This window comes from Pipistrellus kuhlii, unplaced genomic scaffold (genome assembly GCF_014108245.1).
Source record: "Pipistrellus kuhlii isolate mPipKuh1 unplaced genomic scaffold, mPipKuh1.p scaffold_m20_p_4, whole genome shotgun sequence".
NCBI lineage: Eukaryota > Metazoa > Chordata > Mammalia > Chiroptera > Vespertilionidae > Pipistrellus > Pipistrellus kuhlii.
In genome coordinates this window covers 45,598,717-45,616,409 of record NW_023425540.1, presented here as the reverse complement: position 1 = coordinate 45,616,409, position 17,693 = coordinate 45,598,717, and positions in this window count along the sequence as shown.

Here is a 17,693-nt window from a genome sequence, read left to right as displayed (position 1 = left end):
AGAATACGGTTCTTAAACAATTTCTCTTATTTTCTCTACAGCATGTTTGATATCTAGAGGGGGGAAAAAAGGTAGATATCAATAAATTGAGTAATCTGAGAAGCCATAAATATGATGTAGTTGAGAAACAAAATTACTGCTTCTTTTAAAGTCTGTAAATATTTGAGCTACACTTCAAAGTCTCTTTATCAATTGTTATATTTTTTCTTCATGTGATTTGTTGAAAAGAATGACAGAGGAAAGACTCCAGTTAAATACTCTGCTGCATTTAGTATATTTAACATCTCAAATAATATTGTCAGTTATATAATTTAAAACCTGGATGTATTTGAAAAATGCTCTGTAAGAAAAATGCAATATACTCATATACTCCCCCCAAAAAATAAATCTAAGTCTGTATTTTGTTTAGTTCCAAACCTGTCTTTCAGACCTTTCATTACATTTAATTTCCTATCATAAAACGTAGATGTGATATTTATGTTTCTTAGCAGAAAAAAAAGAATAGAAGGTTTCTAGAGGCTGAACATGTTGAATAACCAAGGCACCATGAAGAACTTTTATTCATTTTTTTATCAATTTAGATTAGAAGTCTCTTAGAGAGGAGTGTCAGCAGAAAAGTAAGAACAGAATATATTCTTTTCCAGATGTGAATATGTGAATATCTTGATTATTTTTATTCTACAATCAGTGATTTGTATATCACAGTGGTTATTGCAACATATTCTGTCTCTATATATTTCATCTATTTAATGATTATAACAACTTCATTCATTCATCTTTCACTTATTTTCTGCTCTTCAATGTGATCATGATCTTCTTGTAGGTAAGAAACACACTGTACCCATCTTTGTACATCAATGCCTGGAACAAGTTGGGTACTGGAAATGCCTATTGTATATTATAAGACAAAAAAAATGTATACTTTTAGTACTTATTAAATATTTATCACTTCATCTTAGTTTTCAAACAACTTTTTCCTTCCAGTTTTAAGGAGCTTACTGTATTTCAGTGTTCTATGTTTGGGTTTGAAACTTGGTTTCTACAATTATGAAATAGGCCAGCAAGATAATCAATTATTTGTGCCTCGTTGTCCCACATGCAAATTATATATAACTAGAGGCCCAGTGCACGGGTGGGTGTCCCTCAGCCTAACCTGCAACCACTCCAATCTGGGACCCCTCGAAGGTTGTCTGACTGTTCATCTGATTGGATCTAAATGGGCAGTTGGACATCCCTCTCATAACCAAGGACTGCTGGCTCCCAACCACTCACCTGCCTGCCTGATTGCCCCTAACTGCCCTCCCTTGCAGGCCTGGTCACTCCTAACTGCCCTCCCCTGCAAATTTGATTGCCCCCAACTGCCCTCCCCTACAGGCCTGGTCCCTCCCAAGTACCCTCCCCTGCTGGCCTGATCACCCACAACTGCCCTCCCTTACAGGCCTGGAACCTCCCATTGCCCTTCCCTGCTGGCCATCTTGTGGTGGCCATCTTGTGCTCCCACATGGGGGCAGCCATCTTGTGTATTGAAGTGATGATCAATTTGACTATTACTCTTTTATTAGATAGGATAATTGTTTCTACCACATAGGGTTATTAGGATGATTACTTGGGTTTATAAAAGTAAAATAGCTCAGCGAATGCCTGATATACAGTGAAGTAAGTGCTTTGTAAGAGATTTCTATGATTATTACAAATATGTCCTCGTCTGAAAATATAAATAATAATACTTACTTCCTGGATTTATCAGAACTCAATGAGACAATAAATATAAAGCAACTAACAATTTCCTGATAGATTGAATATGGTGTGTGTGAGCAAAAGGCTTTTCTCCTGAACAACAAAAAGGAAGGAATTGCCATTAACTGAGATGGGAAAGCTGGGGGGAGCACTTTCAGTGGGAGCTATTCAAAAGATCAACATTGGAAGTGTTAAGTTGGGAATTCCATTAAATATTTGAATGTATATTTGGGCAAACAACTGGATATGTACAGGAAAGAATACAAATCAATAATTCCAAAATGAAAGGATTAATCCAAAGGACCTTTTAGAGTTAACAGAACTAATTATATATATTTGCAGAACTAGGCTTACAGTTGTAAATATGCCAAACAGTTTATTATTTTATTATTATTTCTTTGTTTGCTAAATATTATATTATTTGTATTATTTGACATATTTATGTTGTTGTTATTTTGTATCCTTATGATTTATGTTTTAGGTAATCATGGCTGGTAATTTTACCAACCACGACCTAAAGTGGATACTTAAATCTACTTTTGGCCACCCCTATATATAAGTGGTTTAATTTGTTAGATATTTAGGACCTTTTTAGAAGCTAATAAACACATGAACACATACACACAAAATGTGCACATATTTAACTTGTATGCTTTAAATTTTTATTTTATTCAAATAAACCATGAAGATACTGCTGATAAATTATGATATTCTTATTCTAATTGTTCATGCAAAATAACACTTTCTAAAAAAACAATTTTATAAATCGCACAAATAAAATCATCTTTTGAATGATTGTTTTCTTGGATATAGAATTCTTGATTTATCATCTCTTTTTTTCAACATTTTCAGTTGGTTATTTCACTGCCTTCTAGCATCCATGGTTTTTTTTTTATATAATAAAAAAATAAATTTTAATTTTATTAAGGATATTGTCAATGATGGGTCATTTTTTTCCCCACTGCTTTCAAGATTCTCTTTTTCTCTTTAATTTCAAAAATTTGATTATGATGTGCTTAGGTGTGAACCTCTGAGTTTATGTTACTTGGAGCCCTTTGAAATTTTTGTAAATATTGATTAAAGTTTTAAATAAAATTTGGGAATTTGTTGGACCTTATCTCTTCAAATAGATTTTCTGTTCCTTTTCATTTACTTCTGAAATTTCCGCTATGTGCATATTGCTATTCTTGCTGGTGTCCTATATGTCTTTGAGTTTTTGGTCATTTTTCTTCTGTTGTTTTTTTTTTCTGTTTCATATCAATAATATCAGTTGACCTATCAAGTTCATCAACTTTTTGTCAATGCAAATCCACTCTGTAGCCCCTCTAGTAGATTTTTTTTATTTTAGATATTGTACTCTTCAACTTCAGAATTTATCTTCAATCTCTCTTTCCTTAGTGATATTATCTACTTGATGATAAGTCATTCTCATACTTTTCTAATTTTTTAGGCAATGTCTCCTTTAGTTCTTTTAACATATTTGTAATAGGTGACTTAACATCTTTCTAAAATTCATTATTGGGGCTTGCTCATGAACAGTTTCTATTGACTGCTTTTATTCCCTGTGCATGGGCCATACTTGCTTCTTTGCACATCTTGTATGGTTTTATGAAAACTGGACATCTTATATATTGTGGCAACTTAGTATATTGCATTCCTATCCAGGATTTGTTGTTTTTGCTATTTGTTTAGTGACTACTCTGGATCAATTCTGCAAATTCTATATAGTTTGTAATGTGTGGTCAGTGAAGTATCTGTTTGGTTAGTTCTGTGGTCAGCTAATTATTGTACAGAAATTTCCTTAAATCTCTTGAACCAATAAGTGTTCCAACATTTGCACAACTAGAGATCAAATCAATCCAGTGTCATTTTTCTTAATTTTACTCTTTACTTAGTTTACCTATACTTTTGCTCCTGTGATTTGTTTAAAAAAAGTTTTTAATCTCTTTTGGTAGTGGGCAAAAAAAATATGGAAGAGAAAAAATAATTGATAATGATATAATCTAAAATATAAGTAATGAAATTCAAATGTTAAAACATGATAAAATATTTTAATTGTTTTACTATAAAGGCTTTACCAGCTAAATAGCTTAAATAAAAAGGTTTATTTCCTTATATTCTTTAAATATATGATGTTGTGAACAGATTATAACCTATTTTCATTTTAAAATATAAATATCTTAATTTTCCCTGAATTTTATCATCCTATAAAATGACAAGCAGTTTCAAGGTGGAGGGCAAGAAATAGTAACAAATTATAACAGAAATGACTTAAGGTTATTGAAAATAAGGTAATATAAATGTTCCACATGAATTCAAAATGTTAAAAATAAGGGAAACTTGGCAGGGAATAAGGAATATGAGGGTATGTGGAAACTCTATACTTTCCATTCAATGCTTCTGTAAAACTTAAAACTACTAAAAAAAAATATATAGTCTATTAATTTTTAATGCAGTAATAGATATTTATGATAGATATTTAACCAGAAACAACAATCTACACCAAGGAAATAACAAATAAGTTATGCCTTCAAAAAATAGCAAGTTTTGCCGAAACCAGTTTGGCTCAGTAGATAGAGCATTGGCCTGCAGACTGAAAGGTCCTAGGTTTGATTTCGGTCAAGGGCATGTACCCTGGTTGTGGGCACATCCCCAGTGGGGGGGGTGCAAGAGGTGGCTGATCGATGATTCTCTCTGATCGATGTTTCTAGCTCTCTATCCCTCTCTCTTCCTCTCTGTAAAAATTCAATAAAAATATATATTTTTAAAAATAGCAAGTTTTTTTGGTGGGAAGTAATGTTTTTATACCCCAAATACATTATTTTCCAATCTCAAAATAAAATTTATCTTACAGAATGCACTTACTGAATTATTCTTTAGTGTTCCAGTTAAAAGTGGGTCTTTTAATATATACCCTTACTTCTGCCTCATACATGTAAGCAATGCATTGCAAATACCTTAATCAGAGAGTTATATTAATTTTATATACTTAGAATTTTACCTTAATGCTGCATGTTGATTTCACATAATACTGCATGCCAATCATTACATGACATCAGGATAATTCCTCTACTATATAAACTAGATGATTATTGTAAAAACTGAAGCCCCTAAACATTCTATCAGAGTACTAATCACGTCTAATGAACAGAATATGGTAAAAGTGATGGGCTGTCACTTCTGACATTAGGTAACAATAAGACTCTGGTTTCTGTCTTGCTCAGTCTCTTTCCCACTCTTTGTGGCTGGTTCTAAAGGAAGCCAGCAGCCATGTTGTAAGCTGGAGAAGTCCATGTGGCAAGAAAATTGAGGGCAGCCGTGTGCCAGAAGCTGAAAGGAAATAAGGTCCTCAATCAAGCAGCCCATGAGGAACTGCATCCTGACACCAGCCTGGATGCTGATCCTACCAGAGTCCAGCCTTGAGGTGACTACAGCCCCATGACACCCTAACAGCAGGTTCCTGCCAGGGGCAAAGACAACCAGCAAAGCCATGCCAGGGCTCCTGACCCACAAACACCCTGATAGTTTGTTGTTGTTGCTGTTATTTAGTTAGTAATATAGCAGTTTTAAGCGTTTAAATTTTGGAGTCATTTGTTATATAGCAACAGATAACTAATATAGATTTTAATACAAATATAACAAATCCATTTATGACATTTAAAAAGCTAAATTAAATTCCTTCTAGAAAATGTTAAAGAATTTTCACAGCAATTCTGATAAAGAAGGGCAGCATGGAGAGATGTTCTTCCCTATAATTTATTGTAAAATTCAACCATTAAAACAGGATGTCTCTTGCTTTAGGAATAGACACAGATCAGTAGAAGATAATAGATTTTTTTAAAAAAGGATATATATGAAGGGATAAAAGGAGCGTTTGAAATCAGGGGGAACTACAGCTAACTAGAAAATATCTTCAGGACAAATGAGTTGCCTCTTAAAATAAAAGAGGTGACTAAAAAAGCCAGTATGATTATATATACACCAAATATTAATTCAAGGGATTAAAGTGCTAAAAGTTTGTTGTTGTTGTTTTTTGCTTTAATAAAAAAACAAAAAGAAAAAAGAAAGAAAGAAAAAGACTGCATAACCCAGCAGGTGTGGCTCAGTGGTTGAGACTCGACTTATGAACTAGGAGGTCACAATTTGATTCCCCGTCAGGGCACATGCCTGGGTTGGAGGCTCAATTCCTAGTAGGGGTCATGCAGGAGACAGCCAATCAATAATTCTCTCTCATTATTGATGTTTTTCTCTCTCTCTCTCTCCCTCCCCTTCCTCTCTGAAGTAAATTAAAACATATTTTTAAATAAAAAGACTATGTATTTTCTTTGTAGGTGATGAAGATGTCCTATTTAAATAAGACCAAATACCAAAAGACATTAAAAAAAAAGATTGATATATTTGACTACACAGATACTCAAATCTCCCTTATGATTAAAGATTTAAAACATAAGGGCCCAGCTGTTTGGAAAATATGCAATAAGTAAAGGATAATATACATAATGTAGAAATGTATTCCACGGAAGAATGAGAAAGCAATTGCATAGAATATTTTTAAAAGCAATTCAAATATATGTGTACATATGTACATTATATATGGATTGTGTGTGTTTATACCAACAATCCTATATTCACAATTCCATATTTAAAAATTTTCCTGCTCCCTGGTATTTACTTAGAACCTCCAAATCAAAAATCAGTACGCTTTCAAAGTCATTCACGGACGTGCACAGAGCTATAAAATATTTGTGTTGCGCTACATGCACATTCCCGGCTGATGGCAAGCAAGGCAATGCTCTGCCTCCTTGTTTCAGCTCGGGCAGTTCATTGGGTTGCAAGAAGCTCCAGCTCTGGGGCCGGTAGGATAGAGTAATATGTTCTAACTCTGCCACTTCTCAGTGGGAGCCCTCAGGCAAATCACTGAGCAAAGTCACTGAGCACCTCTGAACCACGTTTTCCTTCTGCAAAGGAAAGAAAAGAAAATCTACCAGGATGAATTGTTTTTTATATTTGAGATTAAGATTATATACTATGTGAGACTCTGTGTGTATGCATATAATACGTAAAAATCTTTAATCTCACTAGTAATAATGAACATTCATGTTAAAAAAATAAAACACTTTACCAATAAATTAACAAAAAAATAAATGTTGGAAATAATAGAGTTTTGATGAGGATCTGAAAGAAATAATACTCTTACCAACTCTTGCAGGAAGTGTTACAAACTAGCACCAACTTCAGAGATAATTGTGTAATGTCTATGAAATTACTTAGAAATCTGTTTCATAGACATAAGAATTTCTTTAGATTTATTTGTAAACAAAAACTTAAATTAATCCAAATATCTATCCATAGGGAAATGTTTTAAAATACTAGTGCCATCTATAGCCAAAAATAGAATAAAAAGTAGGGAAAGTAGGAAAAATAAAAGACATATGTACCAAAGCATTAAAGCCCATCTTATTTCAAGTAAAAGAAAACAAATTCTGTGGAAAAAATATCTATAATAATAAAATATGCTAATTAGACCAAACATCCTCCCGGTCATCATTCTGGATGTCCATCTGCATGAAGCTGGGGCCAGAGCGAAGCCTGGGTCCCAAGTGCTGAAGGAAAGCTGGTGCTGGCAGACAGGGGAAGAAAGGCCTACTCTTGAATGAATTTTCATACATTGGGCTTCTAGTGTACATATACTTCCTTAATGGCAAATGCATACAGTATCCTATGTAATTAAAAGGTAATATGCAAATTAACACTCACACCCTCACAAGATGGCTGCCTACAACCAGGCCAGACAGGGGGGGTTGGGGAGGGTTAGTGAGGGACAACCAAACAACTGAACAAGCAGGTTGCATGGGGTGACCAGGCTGGCAGGGGGGTTAGTGAGGGACGACCAAATGACTGAACAACAGGCTGAGTGGGGTAACCAGGCTGGCAGGGGCGTTAGTGAGGGACGACCAAATGACTGAACAACAGGCTGCATGGGACAACCAGGCTGGCAAGCGGGGGGAGGGATGAGGGACAACCAGGCTGGCAAGTGGAGGGAGGGATGAAGGGCAACCAGGCTGGCAAGGGGGGCAGTTAGGGGTGACCAGGCAAGCAAAGGGGACAGTTAGGGTAAACAGGACCAGCAGGGGAGCAGTTAGGGGCAACAAGGTTGGCAGGGGTGACAGTAAGGGGTGACCAGGCCAGCAGGGGGGGCACTTAGGGGTAATCTGACCAGCATGCAGAGGCAGTGAGGGGTGATCAGACTGGTACAGGTGAGTGATTAGGAGCCAGTGGTCCAGGATTGTGACAGATGTCCCAGATTGGAGAGGGTGCAGGCTGGGCTGAGGGGAACCACCCCATGCACGAATTTCATGCACCAGGCCTCTAGTGCAGATATAAAGATATAATTCGGTAAATGTAGGAAAAGGCCTTAATGTATAGTCTCCCAAATTGTTTATAATAGCTATGTACAGAAGGATAGTAGAATCTTATTGTGGAAGGATGGGGTGGGTGGGTGATGTCAAGGTTTTATTGTTGTTTTTATGGCTGTTTTTCATTTAATAATATTATTCTCAAATATTTTTACTTCTTTAAGAGGAGCATGCATCCTTGCATTACTTTTAAAATCTATGTTTTCTTTGCCACTTACCATTCAAAATTTTTAGTCAATTAAACATATCAGAATTTTGAGTTTTGTTTATACAGCTTAGGCTAGATATTTTTATTATCCTATCATTACCCAATTGTCTGTTTTGTATAAAATTGTTTGGCTACATTTTGATGAAGTAAATTGATTTCTTTTCTCTAAAAACAAACAAAACACAATAAAAATAGTAAAAAATCTAGTACACTAACCTAGCCAAAATTTCCTAAATAGAAATAATAGAATTTATTTCTCCCTTATTAAAACTGAGAGAGCTTCCTTTCATTTGTTTGTTTAGAAATATTAGGGCATCTGAAAACTCTGTTCAAATTTAAGCCAAACTTATAAAATTGATAAGGATTACCAAGAGAATATAAATTATCTCATTACAAATGGCACTGGCTTTATTTTTCCCTATGAACATCATATCATATATGGCAACAGAAAATATGTTATTTTGTAAGCCCCAAAGTGACTCTTAGATGTATCTAAAAGATCATTAAATTTATTCTTAGTGATTCGAATCTTCTCTCAGGGTCAAAGGCATCTTTTATATCAACTTGCTTATACAATTTAATGTTTTGAGGGAAACAGTAAAAGTCAAGTTGCTTGGGAGTCCATTAAATTATATGCTAGTTAATGGTGTTAGAGAGATGGCTTAAAAATAAATTGCCCATAATACCTTTTAATAAAGGAGCTAAATGCCCTTTTTTATTCTGTGTTAAAAGCAGATGCCTATTTGGCACTGTTTGGAATCCCATTTGCCATGTATATTTTGATTAATATTATGCTAGGTAATCTGCTCTATGTGGTCTAGGTTCAGTAACCTCACTGTAAAATAATGAGCCTTCAAGAATAAAAAATATGCTCACCATAAAGTTGCATATTCTGAGAAGCAGCGAACATATTCAAATGAAATGAAAAAATGAGGTTTTCACCCAGTAAATTTGCTCGAAGTGAAACTTACATTTCTCAATTTGTATTTAGCTGTCAGTCTGTGCACTGAAAACTGGACAAGCTATCAACCTTTTGCATATGTTTTCTATAAATACCTTTTCTTCTCTGTTTCAACTGCCACAGGAATCTGGAGAAGTAGTGGTCTTAAGGGAGCTTACAGCAAGTGGGATACAGCCAATGGCAGTGAGTTCACACACTAAGTGGCATCTTCAGAAAAGGACTAGCACTCATATTTTATGAAATATGTAAGATGATTTACCCAGGGTTGTCAGCAGAGATGAATTTCAGCCAATGCAAGGTAATAAATAGTAATATGTGCTGCATATATTTGACTTATAACCCTTGGCATTTTGAAACAAAATCCTTTTGAAGAATTCATTTTATACGTCATAAACTTTTCTATTGTTTTTCCTGTTTGGGCTGTCTTTGTCATCAGAGCTCTTATGAAAATATTATTCAAGAATATAAGTAAAGCAGTATTTTTTAGAATATTCACTTAGGACTTTCTGTCCAGGCAACATGTAAAAATGGGAAAATTAATAGTGTAAAAAAATAGTTGGTTTCATTAAATTGATACCTATGAAAACAACAATAAGTTGTTTGTCCATGATCATGGAAAATTTATTAAAGTTTAGTGCTATTTTCTCTCATGAGACACAATATCTTTTAGGAATATTGAGAAATGGCTTTGCTATATTTTTTACATATGTTAAGGGATGTGTGAAGGATCCTCTAATGCACAGATGCAAATTTTTGACTTAAGAACACTTTCCAATAAATATAGAAATAGATGCTTCCCAGAGTATCTAACAGATACTATGTTCTAATGGTTATAGTTCAGGAACCTAACAAAAGGGTTACTTTGCTTTTGTCCAATGGATAATAGCCACAGGGTCATTCAGATAGTCACATACAGCTTTGTATGCCAGTTTATAATTACTTCTTTGATTTGATGCCCACACATAAATTCACAGTTTTTAGAGATTCTCATATAATATTTAATGACAAGTACCTAATTAATGTTTGACACCATATTATAATCATACATAAAACGCATAATTTTTTAGTTGCCATCCACATATCTGTGTGCAAGATTATATATTTTCAAATAACACCCTTAAGAAGATTTCCATATTCAGTTATGTTCATAAAACACAAAAGAAGTGAAAGAACTCCCACCACTACACACACACACACACACACACACACACACACACACACACACACACTTATTTTGATAAATACACATACACTTTTCATGTTATATTGACACAGCCCCTGAAATTGTTCCTGCTTTTTCTCTAGAGATTCTATTCTGATGTTTCTCTTGGCATATCCCTTTGAGTTCACAAAGGAAACTTAAAGCTTGCCCCTATAACAAGGCCCCAGAGACTTTGCATTTGCAGTAGCTCCTTACATCTCAATAACAGAAAACAGGATTTGGGAACAGATATATCTTCTCAGTCTTATGAGGAGTATGAAGGCTACTACTTGAATTATTCATTGAACAGTGAATAGGAAAATTATGTGACCATAGCCCTGGCCACATTCACAACTGAACATTTTAACATCATTATAAAAAAAAAACATGTATTACACTTCTGTTATGGTGCTGAGCCAGAAAACATGTAAACTGAATTTATGGGAATTACCATCTATAAATTTTCAGTTAAGACATAACTGAGCATCTGTAAGACAATCAACATCTACTTATATAAGTATTTCATAAATATGATAACCAGAGGTGAAACTATACACATGGGATTTAATTATATAATACTAGAGGCCCAATGCATGAAATGCGTGCAAGCGTCAGCCTTCCTTCCCCTGTGCTGGCACCGGCTCCCTCTGGCACCCAGGACCCAGGCTTCCCTCTGGCCACTGGCAGGCAACCGGAACCCGAGCTTCCCTCACAGCCCTGTCTAATTAGCATATAATGCTTTTATTATTAAGGAAGATTTTTATGTTTTAGTTTGTCTTTAATATCAGCTTTCCCAGAACAAGAAGTAATATTAATAGAATGAAGATTTTAATAATTGTAAAAGGAATCAGAGCAAATAATAATTCTCCAATCGGAATCAGTTCCCAAGCTGATTAAAATTTTATATATAATAAGTCATTCTGAACTCCACTATTGTTACCATGAAAAGGTTTTGACTTAGATCAGCAAGTTAACTTCCTATAAGCTTCCCTAACTGAAGACAAATTTGGAAGAGAAAGATCATTCCTGTGTTGACACTCAGATTCATGAATGATTTAGCTCTTCCTATTTAACCAAGTCATGATATTCTCTTCTTCTTAGGAGAGTAGAAGCTCCACAGTGATGCATTCTGGGATCATTTTATGCTTTAATAAGCATTTACGTAAGCTTAATAATGAAACCAGAATTTATTTTGTGCCCTGACTCTGTGTTTATCACTAAGCTGGACACAAGGAACAGATGAGCAAAGCACAGCCTCTGCCTTCAATGAGCTCCTTATCTAATAACCAGAGAATCAGTAAAGAACATCAGCCCACCAGGTAGATAATTATAACAATGTGCCTGGTGTGTTATGTTGAGAGAATTCAAAGAATAACCATCAAGGCCAGACTGAAGATTTACAGACTATATCCCACAGGATAATTACAACTGATAGAGATGGAGGATAAAAACAAAGCGGGGGACTATGGGAGTAAGGGTTAAGGGAGAAAGGTGGAAATAACAGGAGCACTACACACAGGAAGAACCTTGTGCAAAGCCTAAGAAGCACATAGGAATTCTGTCTCTTCTAAGAACTGCTTGTGGGGAAGGGTCAGGGAATGGCAAAATATGGTAGACAAGAACCCTGTCATAAAGAGGCTTGAGGCTTAAAGCTTAATCCTAATAAGTAAGGGAAAACATTAAGGAATGACGGTAACTAAACAGGAAGGAGAGGTGATCGGATGGTTATTTTAGAGAAATAGATCTGCTTGAAGAATGGACAGACTGAAAGGGCCACAGGCTCAGTCAGGAAACCTCAGATGGCAGAATGTGGTTGAGCAGGGAAAGACTGAGGTTTTGGTTGTTCTTGTTCTTGTTAGCAGGTATTTTACAGTGTGACAGTCATGTCTTCCATGTAGTAGTCTGCAAAGCATATACATATCCAACACATATGAGAATTTGTCATTTTGCCTAGCACAATTAACATAGACTTGGAAAGAATGAGCCTTCATAGCAGAGAAGGCTGTTGTCTTTCTTATTCCAAACATATATATGTATTAGTAAAATTTTATAGCCAAAAATAAATATTAGGAATGCCTTGTTAACCTAAAGCCTCCACTTTATTCAATGAATGGTCTCAGCTATTGAGTATTTCCTTAATCTTCCCCAATGGACAGACAGGCAAGTTTGTAAGAATTATTGCAGTCAACTTTAGATACACCCTATTATCTAAATTCCACCATTTTCTTACTCATTTACTAATAATTAGAAGAACAAGCTATAACACTTGTCTGGATTAAGTGATGAGTTAGTGTGAAGGGGCCATCATCATTGGGAGCATTTTAGTTCTGACAAAATGATTTTTTTAAAAAGACCACAAAAGGTTTTGGAATGTTCCCAGGATAGGACTGTAGGAATCATTAGCATCCAATTACCTTCCCTGACTGCTCCCTTGAATCTACAGGCCTGCCTGAAGATGGCTATTTCAGAGAAATACGAAAAAGGGAACCAGCAAAGAACTTGGAAAATTATCTTTGGCCTATTTGCATCCTGTCTTTAGTTAAATCATTTGTACTTTGGGCAATACATATTTTCTTTTCTTATCATATTGTTAAAATGAAATGTTATTAGGAGTAAACATTTATTTTTCAGTAAACCCATAAAAAGGGTTAAAAAAACTAATATTAAAGATGAGAATAAAACAGGTAAAAAGATTAAAACCTAACATTTCAGGAAAAAACAACTGAAGAACCAAATCCTCTGTGGATAAATATACTACATTACATCAGGATTAGAATTTCAGGTTTGTTGACCCCAAGTGAAGTTGAGAATTTAGAACCACTCTTTTGTCTGGATTTTCCCTTTTTATTTTTTGCAATTCCTCAATAGATATAAACATATGGATGGATGATGGATGGATGGCTGGATGGATCAACAAAGTTAATAGCCTATAGAATCATGTCAATGGAAAACTAGTCAATTGTAAGTCAGATGTGAAGAAATTTAGGAAGTATGGTTTGGAGAAAATTTGAGAGAGAGAAAAAGAAAGAGAGAGAAAGAGTGGTGATGAGTCATGGAAAAAAAAGAGAGATGTTTCAAAATTCATCAAAATATCCTACAAAGAGAGGAAATCTAGAAAAAGAGAATACCTAAAATATTGGAAAAACAGAAGAATTATTCAGAAAGAAAAGGTCCAGGTACATGAAGGACAATACTTCACATACAGTGTGGGGGATGGTGGGGGGAGCCAATACATAGAATCAAATGTATAATACTAAAGAGAAAAATAATATTTTAAAAGCAGTAAAAATAAAATCTACCGATCAGAGGCAATTTGAAATCTTACTAGCAGCAACAGTGAAAATCATGTCAGTGAAATATTATATTTAAGTGATAAAATAAATCAGAGTAGAATTTATGTACTCTAACAAATTATCTTTCAAACACAGTGAAAAGAAGAACATTTTTAGATAAACAAAAACTGAGAGAGCTTACTAGAACCAGGCCCTCCCAAAGGAACATTAAAAATGGACTTTGGGAAAGGGGGGGATCAACTAGAAAAAAATGGCAAATGGCAAATGGTAAATCTAAATGGTGGCAAAAATAATAACAATGTCTATTTTGAAGGTTAAAAATAAAACAAATCAGAATAATACAAAAATCCTGGATAATACTACTAAGTAAGATAAAAGAGAAAATGATTAAAGCATTTAAACTCACATTTTAGAACTATATTGAATTTTTTCCTATTCACCTTTTTAAAAAATCTATCTTCATTGTAATCTCAATGCCAGAGAGGAACTTGATCAGGGAGAACACACTTCAAAGGGTCAGTACTATTCTATTTTTAAGCTGGGTACACATTTATGCTATTTGGAAAATGTTAAATACCACATGTGAAATTTTAAATTTATAGTGTCTCATTTTCTAATTAGCCATGGCTATTGAACAAGTATAATATGTTATTATTTATAACAATGTGGTATGCTTATATTTTAACATTATATGGATTCATTTTATCAACCCCCATTTCCTCAGCTAGACTTAAAGTCTGTTTTGGTCAATTATCAGTGTCCTGTGTATGAAGGTTCTCAATGAATAAGTGCCAGCTGATTTATTTATCAGGAAAGTGAAAAGTTATAGTAAGAATGCAGTTGTCTCAATTAAATCTCCACAGCATTTAACCTAAACTTACGTTCTGAAATTTTTAAGTTGTTAATTAACTGTGTTTGGCATTTCTGTTTTGCATATTACTCACTACTTTCTTGCCTAGATTCTGACTTTAATATACCATTTCACATAAACAACTCCCATCTCCAGAATGATTGTGTCCTTCAGAAAACCACATAAGCCCTAAGTAATTAATTTACTTAGGGGCTAAGTACAACATTGGGTTAGTCAAAGAGCTGTAAACCCAAGAGCCCTTCAATTTTACAATTTGTTGAGGTATAACAGAGCTTTAGGCTGAACTGATTTTTTTTTAAAGGAAGCTTTAGTAAAATAATTGCATATTTAACACCTACCATAGTGTCCACTTAAAATTGCATTTAAACCACTATTTAGTGCAAATATTTTTCCTTCCCCTATTTCCTCCTGTAAATGTTTGGAAAATGTTTTCTATCTAATAATATAACTTTTGCTCTTAAATAACAAAGACATAAATTTTATCTACTGTTAATTCCCAAAAAAAGACATTATAAATACATTTTCAAATTCTGCTATATAATAGACTATTATTATATCTGGAATTAACTTATGAAATTCAAAAGTCTCTAAATAAGATCAACCAAATATTATTATATAACTAGAGGCCCATTAGGCCTTCCTTCCCGTGGCTGCCAGCACTGGTTTTACTCTGGCACCTGGGACCCAGGCCATCGCTCTAGCCAGAACCTTCAGTGTTCACTGCTCTGGATGGAGTGCCGCTCCTGTAGCTTCCTTCCCTCCTTGCCCTCTCCATCATAGCAGGCATCCTGCTCCACCTGGCCTCTCCATGCCTCTGTATGCAAATTAACCTTCCATCTTTATTGGGTTAATTTTCATTCTCGCTCCTGATTGGCTGGTGTGTGCCATGGAGGTATGGTCAATTTGCATATTTCTGTTTTATTAGTGTAGATTATACGGAAAAAACTATTAATGTTAAAATATAAACTTCCCCAAGAAACTTGAAAAACATAGTATATGGATGTTTAATTTATTGTCCTCAAATCCTTAGAAGATTTTATTTATTTTCTCAAAAGTTACAAATTTTACTGTTTAAAACACATGTGTCAAACACAAGGCTCGCAGGCCAAATCCGTCTCGCCAGGCCTTGCAATGTGGCCCGCACCGCGCTGTCATCACTGCATTCCGCTGAGTTTCCATCATAATGACAGTTTATGACTGTTCAGTAAACCATTCGGCCCGAGATTTAGGCTGGATTTTAGATTTTGGCCCCTTCTCTGATTGAGTTCGACACCCCTAGTTTAAAATAATGTTTGAATATGAGAACCTAAATATATCTTTACAATGACCATAGTGACCCTCTGCTATCCACAGTAAGTCTTTTAATACTTTTAAGTTTTTGTCTTTATAGACATAAAGAGAATTCTTAAACATGTCTTTTAATAGATAAACCATATTGTATACATTAAAACAGTTATTTCAAATATAATCATATCTTTTAAATTGATTTTGCCCTATAAACATTTAAATACAGGGATCACTGGCTTTATTATTTTTGATCAATAATATTTAATGTGGCCGAGACCAGTTTGGCTCAATGGATAGAGCGTTGGCTTGGGGACTGAAGGGTCCCAGGTTCGATTCCAGTCAAGGGCATGTACCTTGGTTGCGGGCACAGCCCCAGTAGGGGGTGTGCAAGAGGTAGCTGATCGATAACTCTCTCTCATCGATGTTTCTAACTCTCTATCTCTCTCCCTCTCTGTACAAAATCAATAAAATATATTTAAAAAAATAATAATATTTAATGTGTTTGGGGCATGAAATGAACCATTTGAAAATTACATATAATTAGAGCCCAATGCATGAAAAATGTGTACTTGGGGGGGAATTCTCAGCCTCACCTGCACCCTCTTACAGTCCAGGACCCCTTGGGGGATGTCTGACTGCTGGCTTAGGGAGCAGGCCTACGCCATCAGTTGGACATCCTTAGCTGCTGCACTCACCAGATGTGAGCCCAGCTCAGGGCTTCTGGCTGAGTGGCACTCCCCTGTGAGAGCACACTGACCATCAGGGTGCAGGTCCTGCATTGAGCATTTGCCCCCTGGAGGTCAGTGCGCATCATAGCGACCAGTCGTTTCGCCATTTGATTGATTTGCATATTAGCCCTTTATTATATAGGATTGTGCTTTCTAGTATATGGTGCACCATAAGCAATTAAACCATTAGGATTGTTCAGCTTCTTATTTCTTGTTATCATAACTGCTATGCATATGGCTTTTTTCTTTAAAGTTGTAACTCTCTCCTCCAATATCTTAGGGATTAGTGCCTAAAGTAGGAATTGGTGCCTGAAATGAGAATCAATACTCTACACTTCCCTGTTTCACAATATGGATTTTAACTCCGAAATTTAGTTTAAGAAAAGCATTGTTTCTAGGGCATTCAACAGAGGCATAGCTCTAGAGGCCCACAATAGAACTGTACTAACTAGAGTATTATTTTGGCCACCACCCATATTCTACTGGCCAGTTTTTATTACTAAAATGAGTATGCTAATGATAAACATGCACATGTGGAGAACTACATGTACATGTGTAAATACATGCAAGTTGAAAGACATGCTCAACGGTACATTTTTACGGATGTTTCCTAAGACAGTTCCTAATGGGTAGAGATGGGTGTTGTGCCAGAGTAACTTGTCACTCTGTGAAGTGGCTTCACTCTCATCAGTGACCAGTGTTTCCAGTTTGAAGCTAGTGAGAATAAGGGCTCAGTCATGAGATGGGCTGATTATTTTCTTGATGGTCACCATCAAAGTTACAGACCTCAGCTATAGCAGACACTTCACAAATGCATGCCATGCTACTTTAAAACAAGATATATAAAAGACAGGGTCTCAATTTAAATGTTCTTTCCTCGGGGAAGATAGCCCTGACCCTCTCTAATCTAAGGTGAAACCCCTGTTACATACCCAGAGCTTTACTCCTCACCCTTCTTCATCATTCAAAGCACACATAATACATAATTATA